Raw genomic sequence first — 17314 nt, 5'->3', positions numbered from 1 at the left:
TTGCCCGGGGAAGCAGTGCGACCAGGAGTCGAGGGCCAAGCTCTGAATCCAGCCTGCTGGAGTTTGAATCCAGCTCTTTCTCTTGCTGTGTGGCCTTGGCCAAGCTGTTTAACTTCTCCGTGCTCGCTTCCTCATCTGTAACATGGGGATAATAATACCACTCGCCTCCCAGGACTGCTTATGAGGATTAGCTGAGTTCACACCTGTAACTGTTTGGAATGGCGTCTGCAGCAAGGCAGGGCTCGGTAACGGTCGCTCATTATTTCTGTAGCATGGTCTGCTGGCTTAGTGCAGGCAAACGGGTCTGGGTCAAAGTGCAAGGCTTCCACGTGGAGTCACACAGCTGCATCCAAGTGACTCAACCTCTCTGAGCCTCAGTTTCTTCATCTGTAGAGTATTTAGTGGTACGTGCCTCTCAGTGTTCTCAGGAGGTGTGCCCTGTGTTACTAATGCTTGACAAGTTCCTGCTGCGTTTTCCGATGCCTAGATCCTCGCTCCCCTTCACTCAGGCCACTGTCCTCATCTGGAAAGCCAGCTCCCTATGCCCAGGTACGGCCATCCCTGCAATCCCTTTCCAATGGATTACAGAACGCCACACTTGGAAGAGATGTTAGACCTGGACTATCTAGTCTAGGCCGCTCATTTTACAGATGGGGAGACCGAGGCATATAGTGGCGAGTGATAGTCCAGAGTCACACACCTTACGGTTCTGCTCACTTTATACCTCCTTCTCTGTGACAACTTAGACATGTTCGGCTCCTTGAGTGACCTGCTGTCCCCACTTGCCTGGGATCAGGACTTTCCTGTTAACGCTAGGATGGGATGTTCACTCTGGCCACCTCCAGAATAAACACACGCTTGGAAATGTCAAATGCTGAAAACACGTAATGGGCTTTAAGAACAATGTTTAAGAATCACTGGGTCATGGGTGTACACATATGCCCAAGCTCATCAAATTGTACACTTTAAATGTGTGCAGTTTATTTGATATCAATTATATCTCAATAAAGCTGTAAATGAAAGAAAAGAAGAAAGAAGAGGGGAGGGATAGCATTGGGAGATATACCTAATGCTAGATGACGAGTTAGTGGGTGCAGCGTGCACCAGCATGGCACATGTATACATATGTAACTAACCTGCACATTGTGTACATGTACCCTAAAACTTAAAGTATAATAATAAATAAATAAATACATAAAAAAGAAGAAAGAGATCCATCCATCAATCAATTGGCCCTGAGAGATAGCAGTTGGTCATAAAATTGCAGTGGTGAGTATTAGTTGAACATGTGTTATGTGCCAAGCACTTTACATGCATTGCCTCCTCCTCATGGTGGCTGGAAATCTCTCTTTGTTGTGTCAAGAGGGAAACTGGGGCCCAGAGAAGTGAGTGAGTTGTCCAAAGGCCCAAGTCAGTCCTCCAGCAGCATTTTCTTTATCTTCTATGTATCTCATATTTGTACTCAGAGATCCTCATTTCCTCATCAGGAAATGCAGACAAGGCCAGGCACGGTGGCTCACACCTATAATCCCAGCACTTTGGAAGGCCAAGGCAGATTGGCCGAGGAGTTCAAGACCAGCCTGGACAACATGGAGAAACCCCATCTCTACTAAAAATACAAAAAATTAGCCAGGTGTTGTGGCACAGCCTGTAGTCCCAGCTACTCGGGAGGCTGAGATGGGAGGATCCCTTGAGCTTGGGAGGTGGAGGTTGAAGTGAACGGAGATTGTGCCACTGCACTCCAGCCTGGGCGACAGAGCCAGACCTTGTCTCAAAAAAAAAAAAGAAAAAAGAAAAAGAAAAAAAGAAAGGCAGGTGAACACAAGGAAGTTTATGGCTTAAACTGCTTTATTATGCAACAGCCCATGCCAGAAACCCAGACTCAAGGAAAGGAGCAACTGGAGTTCTTTGCTCAAGCCTGTCTTAGAAGCCACAGAGTATGGAGTCCACCAAATCTCCCAGGCTTGGGTTCCCAAGGGAAACCGAGCTGGGGCCTCGTGGAGCTCAGTTCTGGAGAATCTTCCTAGTAGCGGGTGTCTGGGTCTCTGGATCACAAAGCTGCAAGACTCAGATTCACCTAATTTGAAATCAGAAAGAGACCCTAGTGTCCCCACTCCCCATTAGCAGATGGGATAAGCTAATGCCCAGAAAGGGGGCATGACTTTCCAAGGTCACACAGCAAGACAGCGGAATGACCTGTGCTCTGACCATAGGTTCCCCCGAGCAGCACTGAAGGGGATGCCTGCAAGGCAGAGACTTTGGAGAATAGTCAGTCTTGGGGTTCCCTAAGCTGGCTGCAGAATCACCTGAGAATCTTTGAAGAGATACCCACATCTGGACCCCACCCCAGACCAGATAAATCAAAATCTCTGGGGGTGAGACCTGACATGGACATCCTTCTAAAGTTCCTCAAGTAATTCTAACGTGCAGTGGCGCTAAGAACCACTGCTCTAGACAAACTAAGCATGAGCCCCAAAGATGGGAAATGCCAGGCTGTAGTGACAGCTCTGAAGACCAGAGAGGAGCTCACCCCTGGTCTTCAACCCCACCTTCAGGAATTTTTTTTTTTTTTTTTTTTTTTTGAGACGGAGTCTCATTCTATCACCCAGACTGGAGTGCAGTGGCATGGTATCGGCTCACTGCAACCTCTGCCTCCCGGGTTCAAGTTATTCTCCTGTCTCAGCCTCCTAAGTAGCTGGGATTACAGGTGCCCACCACCACGCCCGGCTGATTTTTGTATTTTTAGTAGAGACAGGGTTTCACCATGTTGGCCAGGCTGGTCTCGAACTCCTGACCTCAGGTGATCCACCCACCTCGGCCTCCCAAAGTGCTGGGATTACAGGCGTGAGCCACTGCGTCCAGCCCAGGGCTCTTTCTAATCCAATACACTGCTGCCCTCTAAAAACAGTCTGATGTTTGATCCCCATCAGAGCAGTGCCAAATCTGGCCGGAGGGGACGTTGTGCTCAGATGTGTTTGGAGCAGAGAGCCCCAGTGAGGAAGGCAGACTCCAGGTCAAGTGCCGAGCAAGTTGAGAATTCTAGTGTCACCATAGCTGAGTTCACTAATTTCCAGACTTGGAGAGATTTAGCCACCCCACTCTCCCCTAAGTCATTCTGTCCACCCTCCCAGTGGCAAGTCCTCTACTGTCTCTATCATTACAGCAGGCCTGCGGTGTCTATTGCTAGTGCTAATTAACAGATGAGCCCAATGAGGCCTCAGGGAGGTTAAGCAACTTGTCCATGGTCACAGGCCAATAAACAGGCCTTGGCCAATAATTTGAACCCAGTTCAGCATAAAACCAAAGAACATGTTCTTGCTCCAGTCTTTTGCCAACTCCGTTTGGGTCCTTCCTGCACAGGCTCAGATTAGCCATTTGGTCATCATCCACCCTGGTGTCCTAGCCCCAGGTGCTCCTTTCCTTGAGTCTGGGAGGACACTGCCTGGGTCTCTGGCAATGGGCTGTTTCCTTCTGCCCTTCCTTGCCCAGAAACCACTGGCCAGATTATGGACCAGGGACACACAAAGCGTCTGTCAGGATCTGAGACTGAACCTGAGATTTGAGACCCATTAAGAACCAGCTCTGGCTCCAAAAATCTGCCTCTTGATCTCTGCAAAGAGCTGGTATAGCTGGAAGAGAAACAAATTAGAGCCGAGATTCTGTGAGGCTTATGTTGAAGCAAAGCCTGCCATGTGAAGCCTGGGCTTTCTTTTTCATCTTCATTTAAAAGGAGGGTGTTTATGCAAATTTGTCATGAAGGTTTAGCAATCTTGGCTTGTCCTGGAGCCAAGCTCTGCTTCCTAGTTGGATCGGGGATAATTGTTAATGCTTACAACCAATGTTCCTCTTAAAATTGCATGTTTTGTAAGAGTGGCTCCTGAAGACATATAATTCTGATGTTGTAAAACCACTGCATCAATGCAGAGTTTTGAAAACACGAAAAAGTTCACCAGAAAACTGAGGGGGCTGTTATTCCTGGTTGTGACAGTCTTGGATGTCACTGGTTGTGATACTCTCTGGATATCATGGAGAAGGAGACACAGGCACTTGTGGGTTGATGTCTCAATCATACAGGAAGATTGGTAATTCTGGGATGGGACACAAAGAAGAAAGAGAGTTAGATTAGGAGGCCTGGTCATGGTGTGCCCCAGGCTGCTGAACTGTCTGAGGCAAATCTTTTGCAGCCTCAGTTTCCTCGCCTAAGAAATGAAAGGGTTGGGCTAGATGCCCCCAAGTAACTTTGAGTCACTGAGAAACTTCACTTCTCTGGGCTTCACTTTTCCCACATGGCAGTCGAAGGTATTGAACTGGATGACTCAGAAACAGCCTGGCCCTAAAATTCCATCACCTCTGAAATGTTCTGCTGTTAAATGATTCCCAGTCTGCAAGAGGTGTTGCTGGGCATCCCCCTTCATTGTCTTCTTCCCTTCTTCCCAGCAAAGTTAGTGGAATATTTCCTTGATTGCATGTGGCTTGATCTTTCCAGTGCTGGCAATACAGGTGGATTTAAGGAAATTTCATTTTCTCCTTTCAGAGTCAATCACAGTTTAGCCTTTTTTATCCCTTATGAATGTATCAGTGGATGATGGGGGAGAATGAAAGGTGCAGAGCAGGCTTAGAGCCACGTTCTTCCTTCTTTGCCTTGCAAAGAAATGAAACTCTGAGGCTCCTTGCAGGGTGGACAGTCTGCCAGAAGCTTCCTCTCTGCGACTTTGATGCTTGCGAGTCTTGAGTCCAGGGCTGGGAAATGGCCAGGGGTGCTGCTGTGGGACCTCTCCGTACATTGTCTTCTGTGAGCCTAAGAAGGCTCCTGGACAAGGCATGCCTCTCCTGCAGACTCTATGGCTGTTGGGGACCCTTGCAGTGGCCCCTTCACACTACACGGCTCCATCAGCTGCAACTCATAGGAGGACAGGGGTGGCCCCCTGCTCCCAGCTCCCCTTACAGCTCCCGGTGTATCCACTCTCGCACTTCAGTGTTACAGTGGTTCTCTCGGGGGGCTCTGGGCCCTCAGGAAACCAAGCCTTTTTTATCTGGGCTCCGTCCCCTATTTTGGTTCCAGCTGAGGATTGGCTAATCCTACCACCATTCCAGTTCTGTGGCACCTTGGATCTGCTAATGGAACCAGCTTGCATGACAATCTCGGTTCTGGTCTGACCACGGCCATTTAAACAAGGCTGGACCTCCCATGCACTGCGTGCCACGGAATCACTCACGGCCAGCAGTGCACACTCTTGATACAGGTACAGGGCCACTCTCTGATACTCCTGACACGTTGCGTCTGAGCGGCTCCTTCTTTGATCCCCTTCCTCTCCAATCCTCCACTTACAACCCTGGCTCCCAAGATCTGCTTCTGTTTTGCCTGGACGGTAACCTATTCTGACCCCCTCTTTGTTTTCATGGAGGCAGCCTTCAGTTAGGTACTTGGCTCTGAGAGTCTTCCTTATGTGAGTGTCCCTGAAACTCCAGATAAGTCTCCTCCTACTGCCCTGGGGCTCCCAGGGCCCTCCAAGGCCATGCCCTGGCTGGAGAAGAGCACAGAGATCAGGCTGCGCAGCCACCTGGATATCTGTTCAGGAGAAGCTTGTCCAGCCAGCATCCACCCCCGGGCATACACTCTTGCTCGTGAATCTTAGGATTAGTGGCTTTTACCTCAGACCCTTCCAACCTGATTTAGAAACCTTCCCTTCCCTTCCCTTCCCTCCCCTCCCCTCCCCTCCCCTCCCCTCCCCTCCCCTTCCCTTCCCTTCCCTCCCCTCCCCTCCCCTCCCCTTCCCTTCCCTTCCCTTTCCTTCCCTTCTTTTTTTTCAGAGTCTCACTCTGTCTCCCAGGCTGGAGTGCAGCGGTGCGATCTCGGCTCACTGCAATAGCCTCCCAGGTTCAAGCAATTCTCCTGCCTCAGCCTCCCAGGTAGCTGGGACTACAGCACACACCATCATGCCCGGCAAATTTTTGTATTTTTAGTAGAGACAGGGTTTCACCATGTTGACCAGGGTGATCTCGAACTCCTGAGCTCAGGTGATCCTCCCTCCTCAGCTTCTCAAAGTGCCGGAATTACAGGTGTGCGCCACCGTGCCCAGCTGAAACCATTTATTTCTAAAGGCAAACATGAGAGTCTAGATGCCAGAATGCACACAAATCCTAGATCAAATTGGGGGGAAACCCTTGAAAAAGCAGGGCCAAATTGGCAGAAAGGTGGAAAACGTCACTGGAGGCCAGAAAGTCAAGAAAACAGAAATCCAGAGAGAAAAGTGGTCACTGAGGCTGGGGTTTGCCTGGGCAGATACTGGGTCACATAGGAGGGATATCAGAGACTGATTCGAGGTGGAAGGTCACATTGGAGACCCACCCCCAGCATAAAGCCACCACCAGCACTTCCAAGAAAGGTGTTTGGGACTCTTGCCTGTCTGTGCCTGGACTCTGGCTTTAGGGGAAAAAAAGAAAAATTGTCTGCTGAAAATTTGTAGCATAAGCCCCAAATCTCACTCAGGTTTAGGGCCAGAATTCTAGCAACCTACTGCCACTTTTTTTTTTTCCTTCTAGCTGCCTTTTTTTTTTTTTCTTTTTTTTTTTGAGACAGAGTCTCGCTCTGTCACCCAGGCTGGAGTGCAGTGGCGCGATCTCTGCTCACTGCAAGCTCTGCCTCCCAGGTTCACGCCATTCTCCTGCCTCAGCCTCCCGAGTAGCTGGGACTACAGGTGCCCGCCACCACGCCCGGCTAATTGTTTGTATTTTTAGTGGAGATGGGGTTTCATCGTGTTAGCCAGGATGGTCTCGATCTCCTGACGTCGTGATCTGCCCGCCTCGGCCTCCCAAAGTGCTGGGATTATAGGCATGAGCCACTGCGCCCGGCCCCAGCTGCCTTTTAAACAAAAATCCTGTTGCTGCTTTAAGCGAATGTTTGGCTTTGGGTTTTTCAGGCCACACAGATAGCATGAGTTCCAACGCCTGGCAGAAGCAAACATGAATCCTATCTGAGGGAAAAGCACTTAAAGCCAGGCCTCAATGGATTTCCATAGATAAAGTTCTAAGGAATATGAGCTGTCAACTAAAAATCCCAAGACACATGCCAAACAAGTAAGCAGAAAAGTCAGTTACAGAACCAGACCCTTAAGACTGCACATATTGGAAATACCAGACATGGAATACAAAACAGGTAGCGCCGAGTGTTTTGTTTTTTTTTTGTTTGTTTGTTTCTTTTTTGAGAGAGAGAGAGGGTCTTGCTCTGTCACTCAGGCTGGAGTGCAGTGATGTGATCTCGGCTCATTGCAACCTCTGTGTCCTGGGTCAAGTGATCCTCCTACCTCAGCCTCCCAAGTAGCTGGGACTACAGGTGCACACCACCATGCCTGGCTAATTTTTGTATTTTTGTAGAGGCAGGTTTTTGCCATGTCTCCAAGGCTGGTCTCGAACTCCTGGATTTAAGCAGTCTGCTCACCTTGGCCTCCCAAAGTGCTAGGATTACAGGCATGAGCCACTGTGCCTGGTCCGTTTTGTTTTGAATTTATTTTTATTTATTTATTTTTAAAATTTTGATCTTTTATTCAGCTCATACCTATGGTTGATATGTTTAAAGAAATAAAAATAAATAAATAATTACCAAAAAAGTTAAAAATAACCAAATAGAACTTCTAGAAATAAAAAACATAAGAATTGAAGTTAGAAACTCAACAGAAATCAGCAGTTAGATTCAGGTAAGGAGAAAATTTATGAACAGGAGAATAGATCTGAGCTCTATAGAGTAGCACTAGAGATATAATGTAGCCCAGAGGAGAAAAATGAAAGGAAAAGGTATGAAAAGGAAAGTAAGATTTGAGTGATGGAGCCAGCAGGTCTAATACACATTTAATAGGAGTTCCAGGAAAGAATAGAGGGAAGGCAAGAGAAGCAAATAAACAATGGGCTGAGAACTTTTCCAGGAGTAATGAAAGACACAAATCCTTAGATCCAATAATAAAGATAAATAAAAATAAATACACTCTTGGACATATCATCGCAAAGTTTCAGGATGTCAAAGGCAAGATCTTCAAAGCAAGCAGATTACCTTCGAAGAAGTAATGATTAGATGGAGAGCTGACATGTCAGTAGCAACAGTGGAAGCCAGAAGACAGCAAAATACATCTTAAAGTGCAGAGAGAAAATAACTGCCAGCCTAGAAATTATGCCCAGTGAACCTAGCTTTTGAGAAAGAAGGAAAATAATTACATTTCAGTGAATAAAGGAAATAGTTCATTACGGTTTTCATTAAAAGGACTTCTAAACTAGGCACATACTTCAAGAGAGGGAAAATGATCCCAGAAAGAAGATCTGAGATACAAGCAGAAGTGAAAAACAAGGAAAATGATAAACTTTTGGGTAAATACAAACAAATATTGACTAAAAATCATAATTATAATACCAGGCAGGGCATGGTGGCTCATGCCTGTAATCCCAGCACTTTGGGAGGCCAAGGTGGGTGGATCACTTGAGCCCAGGAGTTTGAGACCAGCCTGAGCAACATGGCAAAATCCCGTCTCTACAAAAAATACAAAAATTAGCCAGGCATGGTGTTGCACACCTGTAGCGCCAGCTACTCAAGAGGCTGAGATGGAAGGATTGCGTGAGCCCGAGGTTGCAGTGAGCAATGATTGCACCACTGCATTCCAAACTGGGAGACAGAATGAGACCCTGTCTCAAAATAATAATAATTATTATTATTATAGTATCCAATGTGTGAAGTTTTAAAAACTAAAAACATAGGCCTAATATACTGCTCAGCAATAGTATTTAGGCTGAATAAGAAAATTCTAACCGTTCTGAGGTTATTTTGTTGTTTGGGAAGATGATAAAAATGTTGAATAATTTCATTTCATTTCATTAATTAATTTATTATTATTTTTTGGGATGGAATCTTGTGCTGTCTCCCAGGCTGGAGTGCAGTGGCATGATCTCAGCTCACTGCAACCTCCGCCTCCCGGGTTCAAGCGATCCTCCTACCTCAGCTTCTGGAGTAGCTGGGATTCCAGGCGTGCACCATCACACCCGGCTGATTTTTGTATTTTTGGGAGAGACGGGGTTTCGCCATGTTACTGAGGCTGGTCTGGAACTCCTGACCCCAGGTGATCCACTCACCTCGGCCCCCCAAAGTGCTGGGATTACAGGCATGAGCCACTGTGCCTAGCCGATTAATTTTAGATTCTATTTCAGAAATTATGCATATCAAAATATCTAGCTAAGTACCAAAAGGGTAGTAATTGGTGTGTAAACTTCCAAACCAGAAGGGGAAAAAATGGAATAAGAAAATCAATCAATACAATACAAAAGAAGGTAAGAAAGGGGGAAAAAACCCAACAGAATAAGTGGGATGATTAGAAAGCACAAAATAAGATGGTAGGAATGATTCAAATATGTCAATTATTTCCCAATAAATGTAAACAGACTAAATTATCTGGATAAAAGACAAAGATCATTGGAATGGCTGAAAAAAAGATGGTGGTTAGAAGAGATTTATTAATAACATAAGAACAGAGAAAAGTCAAAAGTGAAAGGATGTTTAAAGATGTAAGTAAAATATTAACCGAAAGAAATGATAGGAATATTTATTTAAAAATGAGAAAACAGACAATATGACCTTTATCACTATTTCTATTTTGGATTTCATGGAGTCTTAGTATAATAAAAATATTAAAATAAAACATGTAAACACTAGAAAGAAAAAAATTGCCATTATTCACAAATTACGTAATTGTCTTCAAAGAAAATTCAAAATAAACTACAAACCTACTCACATGGTAAAAATTTAAATAAGTATTGAGTGAAAATTAACTTCCCTCTTATCCTGGTCACCAGCTCTCCTTCCCAGCAGCAACTACTGTTACTGATTTTCTAGAATATCCTTTCAAATATATTCTATCTATCTTCAGACTTAATGATTATACTCCAAGACCCCCTGTGTGATTCTTTTACAATCACACCCCCAGCAGCAATCTCAAAGGGCTTGTCTCCCATATTGTGTGTCTGGGGGAGCTGCATTCAATGTGTTGGCAGTTTCACTGAGCACCCACTATGTACCAGGTACTGTGCTGGGGACTAAAAGATGAAGAAAACATTATCCTTCCCTGAAGGTTCTCAGGATCTAGTGAGGACAGAGACAGGGAACCAACTAAGCCTCATATGGCAGATCAAATGATAGATGTCAGATGTCATAATGGAGGTAGAGAGAGGTAAAGAAAGCCTGGGGAAGCCCAGACGAAACAGGAATGGACTTGGCATCAAAATAGGACTACAGAGGAGGAACTTGAAGAACAAGTAGGGTTTTCAGGTGTAAAGGAGGTGGGGAAAAGCATTGTAAGCTAAGGGAATAACACGATGAAGTGCAGAGACACAGAAGAGCTTAGCGTGTTTGCCAAAGTGGGGAGGTGGTCTGATGGGGCTTTGTGGTTTGGGGCAGGGTGGTGCTGGAATGGAGAGGCCAAAACAAGCCAGATGGTAAAGAACCTCAAATGTTAGGCCAAAGGTTTATGACTCAGGCACAGGCAAGGGGGAGAGAAGAGAGGGGTGATGTGAGCAAGTTCATGTTTCCAGAAGCTCACTCTGCCTTGTTTAGGGGACCCATGTCCCTGTCCATTCCCTCTTCCTAGACCTCCCCTCCACCAAGGCGGTCTTTGTTTTCTGGGTGCACTGGGAAGAAGTGTGGGATGGATTTGCTCTAATACTGAACAGTTCTCTGCAATTTCAGAAATACCTATCATCAAGCTTGAGGGGCAAAACTGCAGAAGTAGTTTAGGGGAAGAAGCCTGACCCCTATATAGGGGATGTTGTATCATAATTTTATCCCACATGACTGTCATATTTCAAAGCCTGGGGCAAATGGCACCTCTTCCAAGAAACTACAATGTCACTATTATCTTTTCTGGAGAAACTTTCTTTAACTTCCTTATGCTCATCTAGCACGTCCCCTACTGACTCTGTTGGAACACCTGCTGGGCCTGCCCTTGTATGAATTTAGTTGGATTATATGAATCCATTAAGCAACTGCAGAGGTCCACCCATGCCAGGACCTGCACCAACTCTGAGGATGTAGAAATGAAAACACTGAGTCCTTGTCTTCAAGGAAGGAAGCTCACCCCAGAGATCACCTGGAGATCTTTATCTGCATAGTAAGACATTTGTTCCTGTGCAGCTCTGCCTCTCACCTTCCTGTAACTTGTCCCATCTAGCTCTGAAAGAGAATCAATTACTAACCATTGTCTGAGCATTGGGCCTAGTCATTTCCCCACTCTCCTCTCTGTTATGAAGAGGGCATTAAGCCTCAACCATCTGGTCCCTCTTCGAGTTCATGTTTTGTAAACACTCTTGCACATGTGTGCACATAATACCTTTGTTATGATTTTCTCTTGTTAACATGTTTTTTGTTGTAGGGGTGTTGGCTGTGACCCTTTATGATGGGGAGAAAGGGGATCACCCCTTTCTGTCCCTACATTTTCAAGGTTTATGTACATTCCAGCATGTGTCAGAATTCCATGCCTTTTTATGGCTGAATAATATTCCATTGTGTGAATATGCCACGTTTCGTGTATCCATTCATCTGTTGAAGGACATTCGGGTTGTTTTGCTATGGTCAATAATGCTATGAACGTGAGTGTACAAGTACCTGTGTGGGTCCCTGATTTTCATTCTTTTGGGTAGATACTTGGGAGTGGAATTGCTGGGTCACATAGCGGTTACTGTGTTGAACTGTGTGAGGAGATTCCTCCCTCTCAGCAGCTCTTATGCTCACCTTCCTTTCTGTGTCTACTGCTGCCTTCTGCCTTCAGAAGCCTCCTCCTTCTTTCTGCACCTGGGCTAAGACAGCAGCTTCCTATTCGGTGTCTGTTTCCCACACCCACCTCTAGAGCTCATTCCAAAGAGTGATGGTGCTGTGGACCAAACTGTCTCCCAAATGCATGTATTGAAGATTCTACCCAGGACTGACTGTATTTGGAGATAGGGCCTTTATGGAGGTAACTAATGTTAATGGCGGTTATAAGTGTGACCTCAGTTACCTAATCCAATAGGACTGGTTTGGAAATAGATTTCTGCTGCCTAAGCTCCCAGCCTGTGGTGTTGTGTTATGGCAGCCTGAGCAGATGAATGCAGATGGTGAGCAGATGAATGCAGATGGTGAGCAGCTCTTCCCCTGAGCCACACTGCCGAGGCTGCCCTGCTCAGAAACCTTTGGTGTTGCTCTGCCCTGTAAGACGGAATCCTAACGCTTCATCATTCCAGGCCGGCCCATTCTCAGCCTTGCCTGCACTTCCGGGACTGTCTCTCCTTGCTCTTCCATCCCCAGGCTCTTCTTCAGCTGAGCCAGTGTATTGGCTCTTTCTGAAATAGGTGTTGTGCATTTGGCCTCTGTCCAAATGTCCCCCAACTCCCCCTAGTGCCCTACTCACCCTAGTACCCCCCACTTCCTCTAGTACCCCCTACTCCCCCTAGTGCCCTACTCCCTCTAGTACTCCTCACTCCCCCAGTAACCCCCACTCCCCGAGTACCCCTCACTTCCTCTAGTACCCCTGACTCCCCCAGTATCCCCCACTCCCCCTAGTGCTCTACTCCCTCTAGTCCTCCCGCTCCCTCTAGTACCCCCACTCCCCCTAGTGCCCCCCACTCCCTCTAGTACCCCCCACTCTTCCTAGTACCCCCACTCCTCCTAGTACCCCCTCCTCCTAGTACCCCCACTCCTCCTAGTACCCCCACTCCTCCTAGTACCCCCACTCCCCTTAGTGCCCCCTATTCCCCCAGTGCCCCCCACTCCCCTTAGTGCCCCCTACTCCCCCAGTGCCCCCCACTCCTCCTAGTACCCCCCACTCCCTCTAGTACCCCCACTCCTCCTAGTACCCCCACTCCTTCTAGTGCCCCCTACTCCCCCTAGTACATCCCACTCCCCCTAGTACCCCCAACTCCTCCTAGTACCCCCATTCCCTCTAGTACCCCTGACTCCCCCAGTACCTCCCGCTCCCCCTAGTGCCCCCCACTTCCTCTAGTACTCCCCACTCCTCCTAGTGCCCCCCACTCCCACTCCCCTAGTCCCCACCAGGCACTTTGGAATGCCTTCTCCTGCTTTCTGCTTATTCCCCTCCTGCAGAAGCTCCCCTTGGGGATGGGGTGCAGGAGTCCAGTGATGTCCACTCGAGAAGCTCCTTGGGACATTTGCATTAGTACTATCTCTGTGCACATACAGTGGCGCACACAGTTGTTCAGCCCAGAAACTCGTGAACGCACAGCTACTACTGACCAAGCACCTATTCCATGAGGACTTTAAGAGGATACTTTGAGATATAAATAACAGAAAAAGTCAAAATGGCTTGCAGTAGTCATAGCTGACACTTACATGACACTTACCATGTGCCAGACGCGATTTGAATACTTTCTACACATTAACCCCTTAAGTCCTCACAATGACCTCATAAACCAGATACGGTTATTATCACCATCCCTATTTCACAGATGAGGAAACTGAGAAGAGAGAGAAAATAAACAAGCCAAAAGTCCTCAGTGGTAGTGGTGGTGGACTGGGCAGTCAAGCTCTAGAGCCTTTGTCCCTGACCCCCACTGTCCCGTGTCTCTGACCTTGGGACAGCGTTCTCTCACTTAATGAGATGTCTCAAGGTGGGGACATCCCAAGGGAAATTAATTCAACCGCTCAAGGCTGTCACCAAGGACTTGGCTTCTTTTCATCTCGACACTCTGCCATCGTTAGCCTCTTGGCTTTTATGTTGGGTATTATCCCTTTATGTCACAATATGGCTGCAGCAGTTCTAAGTATCATGTTCTCACCCAACCACACCCAAAGGTCAGAAAGAGAGAAAGCCCCTTCTTTATAGCTCTTTTTTTAAGAGTAAGGGAAACTTTCCCCAAATTCATCCAGAGACTTCCTCTCATGTCTTGTTAGTCAGAATGAAGTTATACGCCCGTTCATAAACTAATCACTGGGTCACCGTGACTGGCTTAGACCAATCAAGACACTGTACTAGGCTCCGAGGGAGTCCTGCTTCTCCTGAAGCATGTGGCTGCCAGAAACCCTGACTAAAACAGGCCTCTGGCTTGCTGGTGAGGGAGAGGAACTGGAAGGGTTGCGGGCCTGTCACACACCGTCGCTATTTCTGGCTCTCACATCAGCCTTGTGAGATCAGGACTTTTATCGTTTTATGAATAAGGAAACCAAGACTCAGAGACAATGAGGTGCTTGGCCAAGGTCAGCGGCTGGTGAGTGACAGAGTCCACATGCTCAGCCCATCCCTAGGAGTCTGGCAAGGCTGGAAATTGGTCTTTCTTTCCCCATCCTAGATGGATTGCGTTGGAAAGATTAACGCTCCTGTCAGCTGGCTCTTGCTGTCCCTTCCTGACAGCTGCGACTCTGAGAACAGTTTAATTTCAGAAACCCTCACATGGTGGCTCCTCTCCCTGCCAGGCATCAGGAGGCCACAGAGGAGCAGCAGAGGCAAGACTCGCTGTCCAGACTCCCTTCTGGGGAGATTGCGGTCAGGGAGCCCAGGCTGACCCTCGTGTTCTCATGCCTCGGTCCTGTTGATAAGAGGGAAGTCTGTGCTGGGTTCCTATCCACAAAGCCCTTGCGGGGAATGGGTCCCACACGCAGCTTCTGCAGGCCCAGCTCATCCTGTTTCCGGTTTCTATTTTGTTTTTTCTTTTTCTTTTTTTTTTGATACGGAGTCTCGCTCTGTCGTGATCCGCCCGCCTCGGCCTCCCAAAGTGCTGGGATTACAGGCGTGCGCTACCGCGCCCGGCCCTGTTTCCGGTTTCCAATTCTCTTAGGATGTCAGTGCCTTTGATCCTCTGAGCCCCCGGAAGGGCTCAGCCCTCTCACATCTGCCTTCCTCCTAGAGGTGTGGCGCCTGCCCTTCCGCCAGGGCAAGGGAGGGGAGTGACTTGGCGCCCAAGTCCCGTTTCCCGTCCCCTCTCCCTTGCCTGTGCTCAGAGCCAGGGACTCTGCTATCTGTAGGCCCTGCAGGCTCTGTCTGGGGTCTTTCCCCAGGTGAGGGTGTGCGTCCGGGAAGGAGAGGCAGCCTGGAGTTCCTTCTGGATGCCGGCCAGGCCTGCGCTATTTGCCTGGAGAGGCCACCGGCACCACTGAGAAGGTCCCTGGAACTCGCTGCTCAGACACATATGTGGCAGCCAGTCAGTAGCTACGTTCTTCTTTGCTGGAAACAAGCAAGGATAGACTGTGATTTTCCTCTCCCTCTGTTGTGTATTTTTCACTCCTGTCTCTCCATCAACCCACCCACCCATCCATCCATTCATCCACTCATCCATCCACCCACCCATCCACTCATCCATCCACCCACCCACCCACCCATCCATCCACCCATCCATCCATCCATCCACCCAACCACCCACCCATCCATCCACCCACCCATCCATCCACCCATCCATCCATCCATCTATCCGTCCATCCATCCACCCACCCACCCACCCATCCATCCCCCCACCCACCCATCCATCCATCCACCCATCCACCCATCCATCCATCCATCCACCCATCCACCCATCCATACACACACCCACCCACCCACCCACCCATCCACCCACCCATCCATCCACCCATCCATCCATCCACCCACCCACCCACCCATCCACCCACCCACCCATCCACCCACCCACCCACCCATCCATCCATCCACCCATCCACCCACCCACCCATCCACCCACCCACCCATCCACCCACCCACCCATCCACCCACCCACCCATCCATCCACCCACCCATCCACCCATCCACCCACCCACCCATCCACCCATCCACCCATCTATCCATCCACCCACCTGTCACATAGCGTGGCAAATACAACAACGACTCACATGTGGTTCCTGCCCCTACACCCTCAACACTCATACCCTAGTGGGGACTCCTCCAACCAACGAATGCAGAGGGTTTTAGCTCCCTGATGGGCATTTGTATTTGAAGTTGGGGGGTGGGGGGCTGCACAAATGTGCACAACTTAATAGAAGTCCTTCTGGCATTGTGCCAAAGTGAAGCTGAGGAGGAGTTAAATTTTTATGTTTTTTTGGTTGTTCAGCCTCTGTAGAGAGTCTCAAAAATTCTCGATGCCAATTATATTTCAAGTTGTCATGGCAAGCTATAGGGAAAAGTTTTCAATTAGCAATAATCATGCCTCAGGCAAACCTCATTGGCTATGGTACCGCCACTGCAGAAAGCTGAGGAGTTATTTTTAAGCAAGGGCGCTGCCTTCCCAGCATGTCTTAAATTTCTCCAGGGTGAGTCAGATCACCCCTGTTCTTGGGGACCTCTTACACCAGCTACTGGTCGCCAGGTCTAGGGGAGGTTAGTGACCTCAGCCCTGGAAGGGGAGCCTCAAAGTCACTGGTGAGCCTCAAAAGAGGCTGGCAGGGCTGCCTGCCCAGACCCATCTGCTACAGTTATAACGGGGAGTGTCCTTGGGTAATGAACTGCTATGTAGAGCTCCTGATTAAGCACTAATTAATTATTAATGCACTGTGTCATAATTTTGCCTGGCCCTTTCTATGCCAGAGAATTGTATCCCACAATTCCATTTGTGATCCTGCATTTTCTGACTTGTGGCCGTGGTGGCCCCTTTTCAAGCTCACCTGTCTATGCAGTGGCCAGATGGATCACTGAGGGTACATGCACCACGAGGTCATTGTCCACTGGTAGTAGGTGGCATGGATGACGACTCATGGGTGTAACATGTGAACAACAACAGATACACCGGCTGGAGTCAGCCACACTTGGAATTCTGGCTGTAATGCTACTGTGGTTTGGATATTTGTCTCCCGAAACCTCATGTTGAAATTTGATCCCTGATATTGGAGGTGGGGGCCTATGGGAGGTGTTTGGGTCATGGGGACAAATCCCTCATGAAGGTCTTGGTACTGTCCTTGTCCTTGTTATAATGAGTAGGTTCTTGGTCTATTAGTTCCCTCAAAAGCTGGTTGTTTAAAGAGCCTGGAACCTCCCCTTCCTCTCTCTGGCTTTCCCTCTCCCCATGTGATTCTTACACATACCGGCTTCCCTTTGCCTTCTGCCATGAGTGGAAGCAGACTGAAGCCCTCACCAGAGGCAGATGGTGGCACCATGATTGTTGTACAGTATGCAGAACCATGAGCCAAAGAAACCTCTTTTCTTTATAAGTTACCCAGGCTCAGGTATATCCTTTATGGCAATGCAAATGGACTAAGGCAAATGTACTCACCTTGGTGTTACCTCAATCATGTTACTTAACCCTTTGAGCCCTTCTCATCCATACAGGAAGGGGAAGAGTAGCACCTGCCTCACGTGTTTAACCAGAAAGAGGACCT

At 48.1% G+C, this 17314-nt stretch overlaps 1 non-coding gene across 1 annotated transcript; it reads right to left on the bottom strand.

Moving 5' to 3' along the window:
* Window positions 1–16053: 16053 nt before the first annotated feature.
* LOC115933681 (U4 spliceosomal RNA) lies at window positions 16054–16194 on the bottom strand. Its single transcript, XR_004069535.2, has one exon. It is a non-coding gene; the product is annotated as a U4 spliceosomal RNA (small nuclear RNA).
* Between the last annotated feature and the right edge of the window lie 1120 nt (window positions 16195–17314).

The sequence above is a fragment of the Gorilla gorilla genome, chromosome 12, assembly GCF_029281585.2.
Source record: "Gorilla gorilla gorilla isolate KB3781 chromosome 12, NHGRI_mGorGor1-v2.1_pri, whole genome shotgun sequence".
Lineage (NCBI taxonomy): Eukaryota > Metazoa > Chordata > Mammalia > Primates > Hominidae > Gorilla > Gorilla gorilla.
Note: the sequence above shows the minus strand (reverse complement) of the source record. Positions and strands in the feature narration are given on the sequence as shown.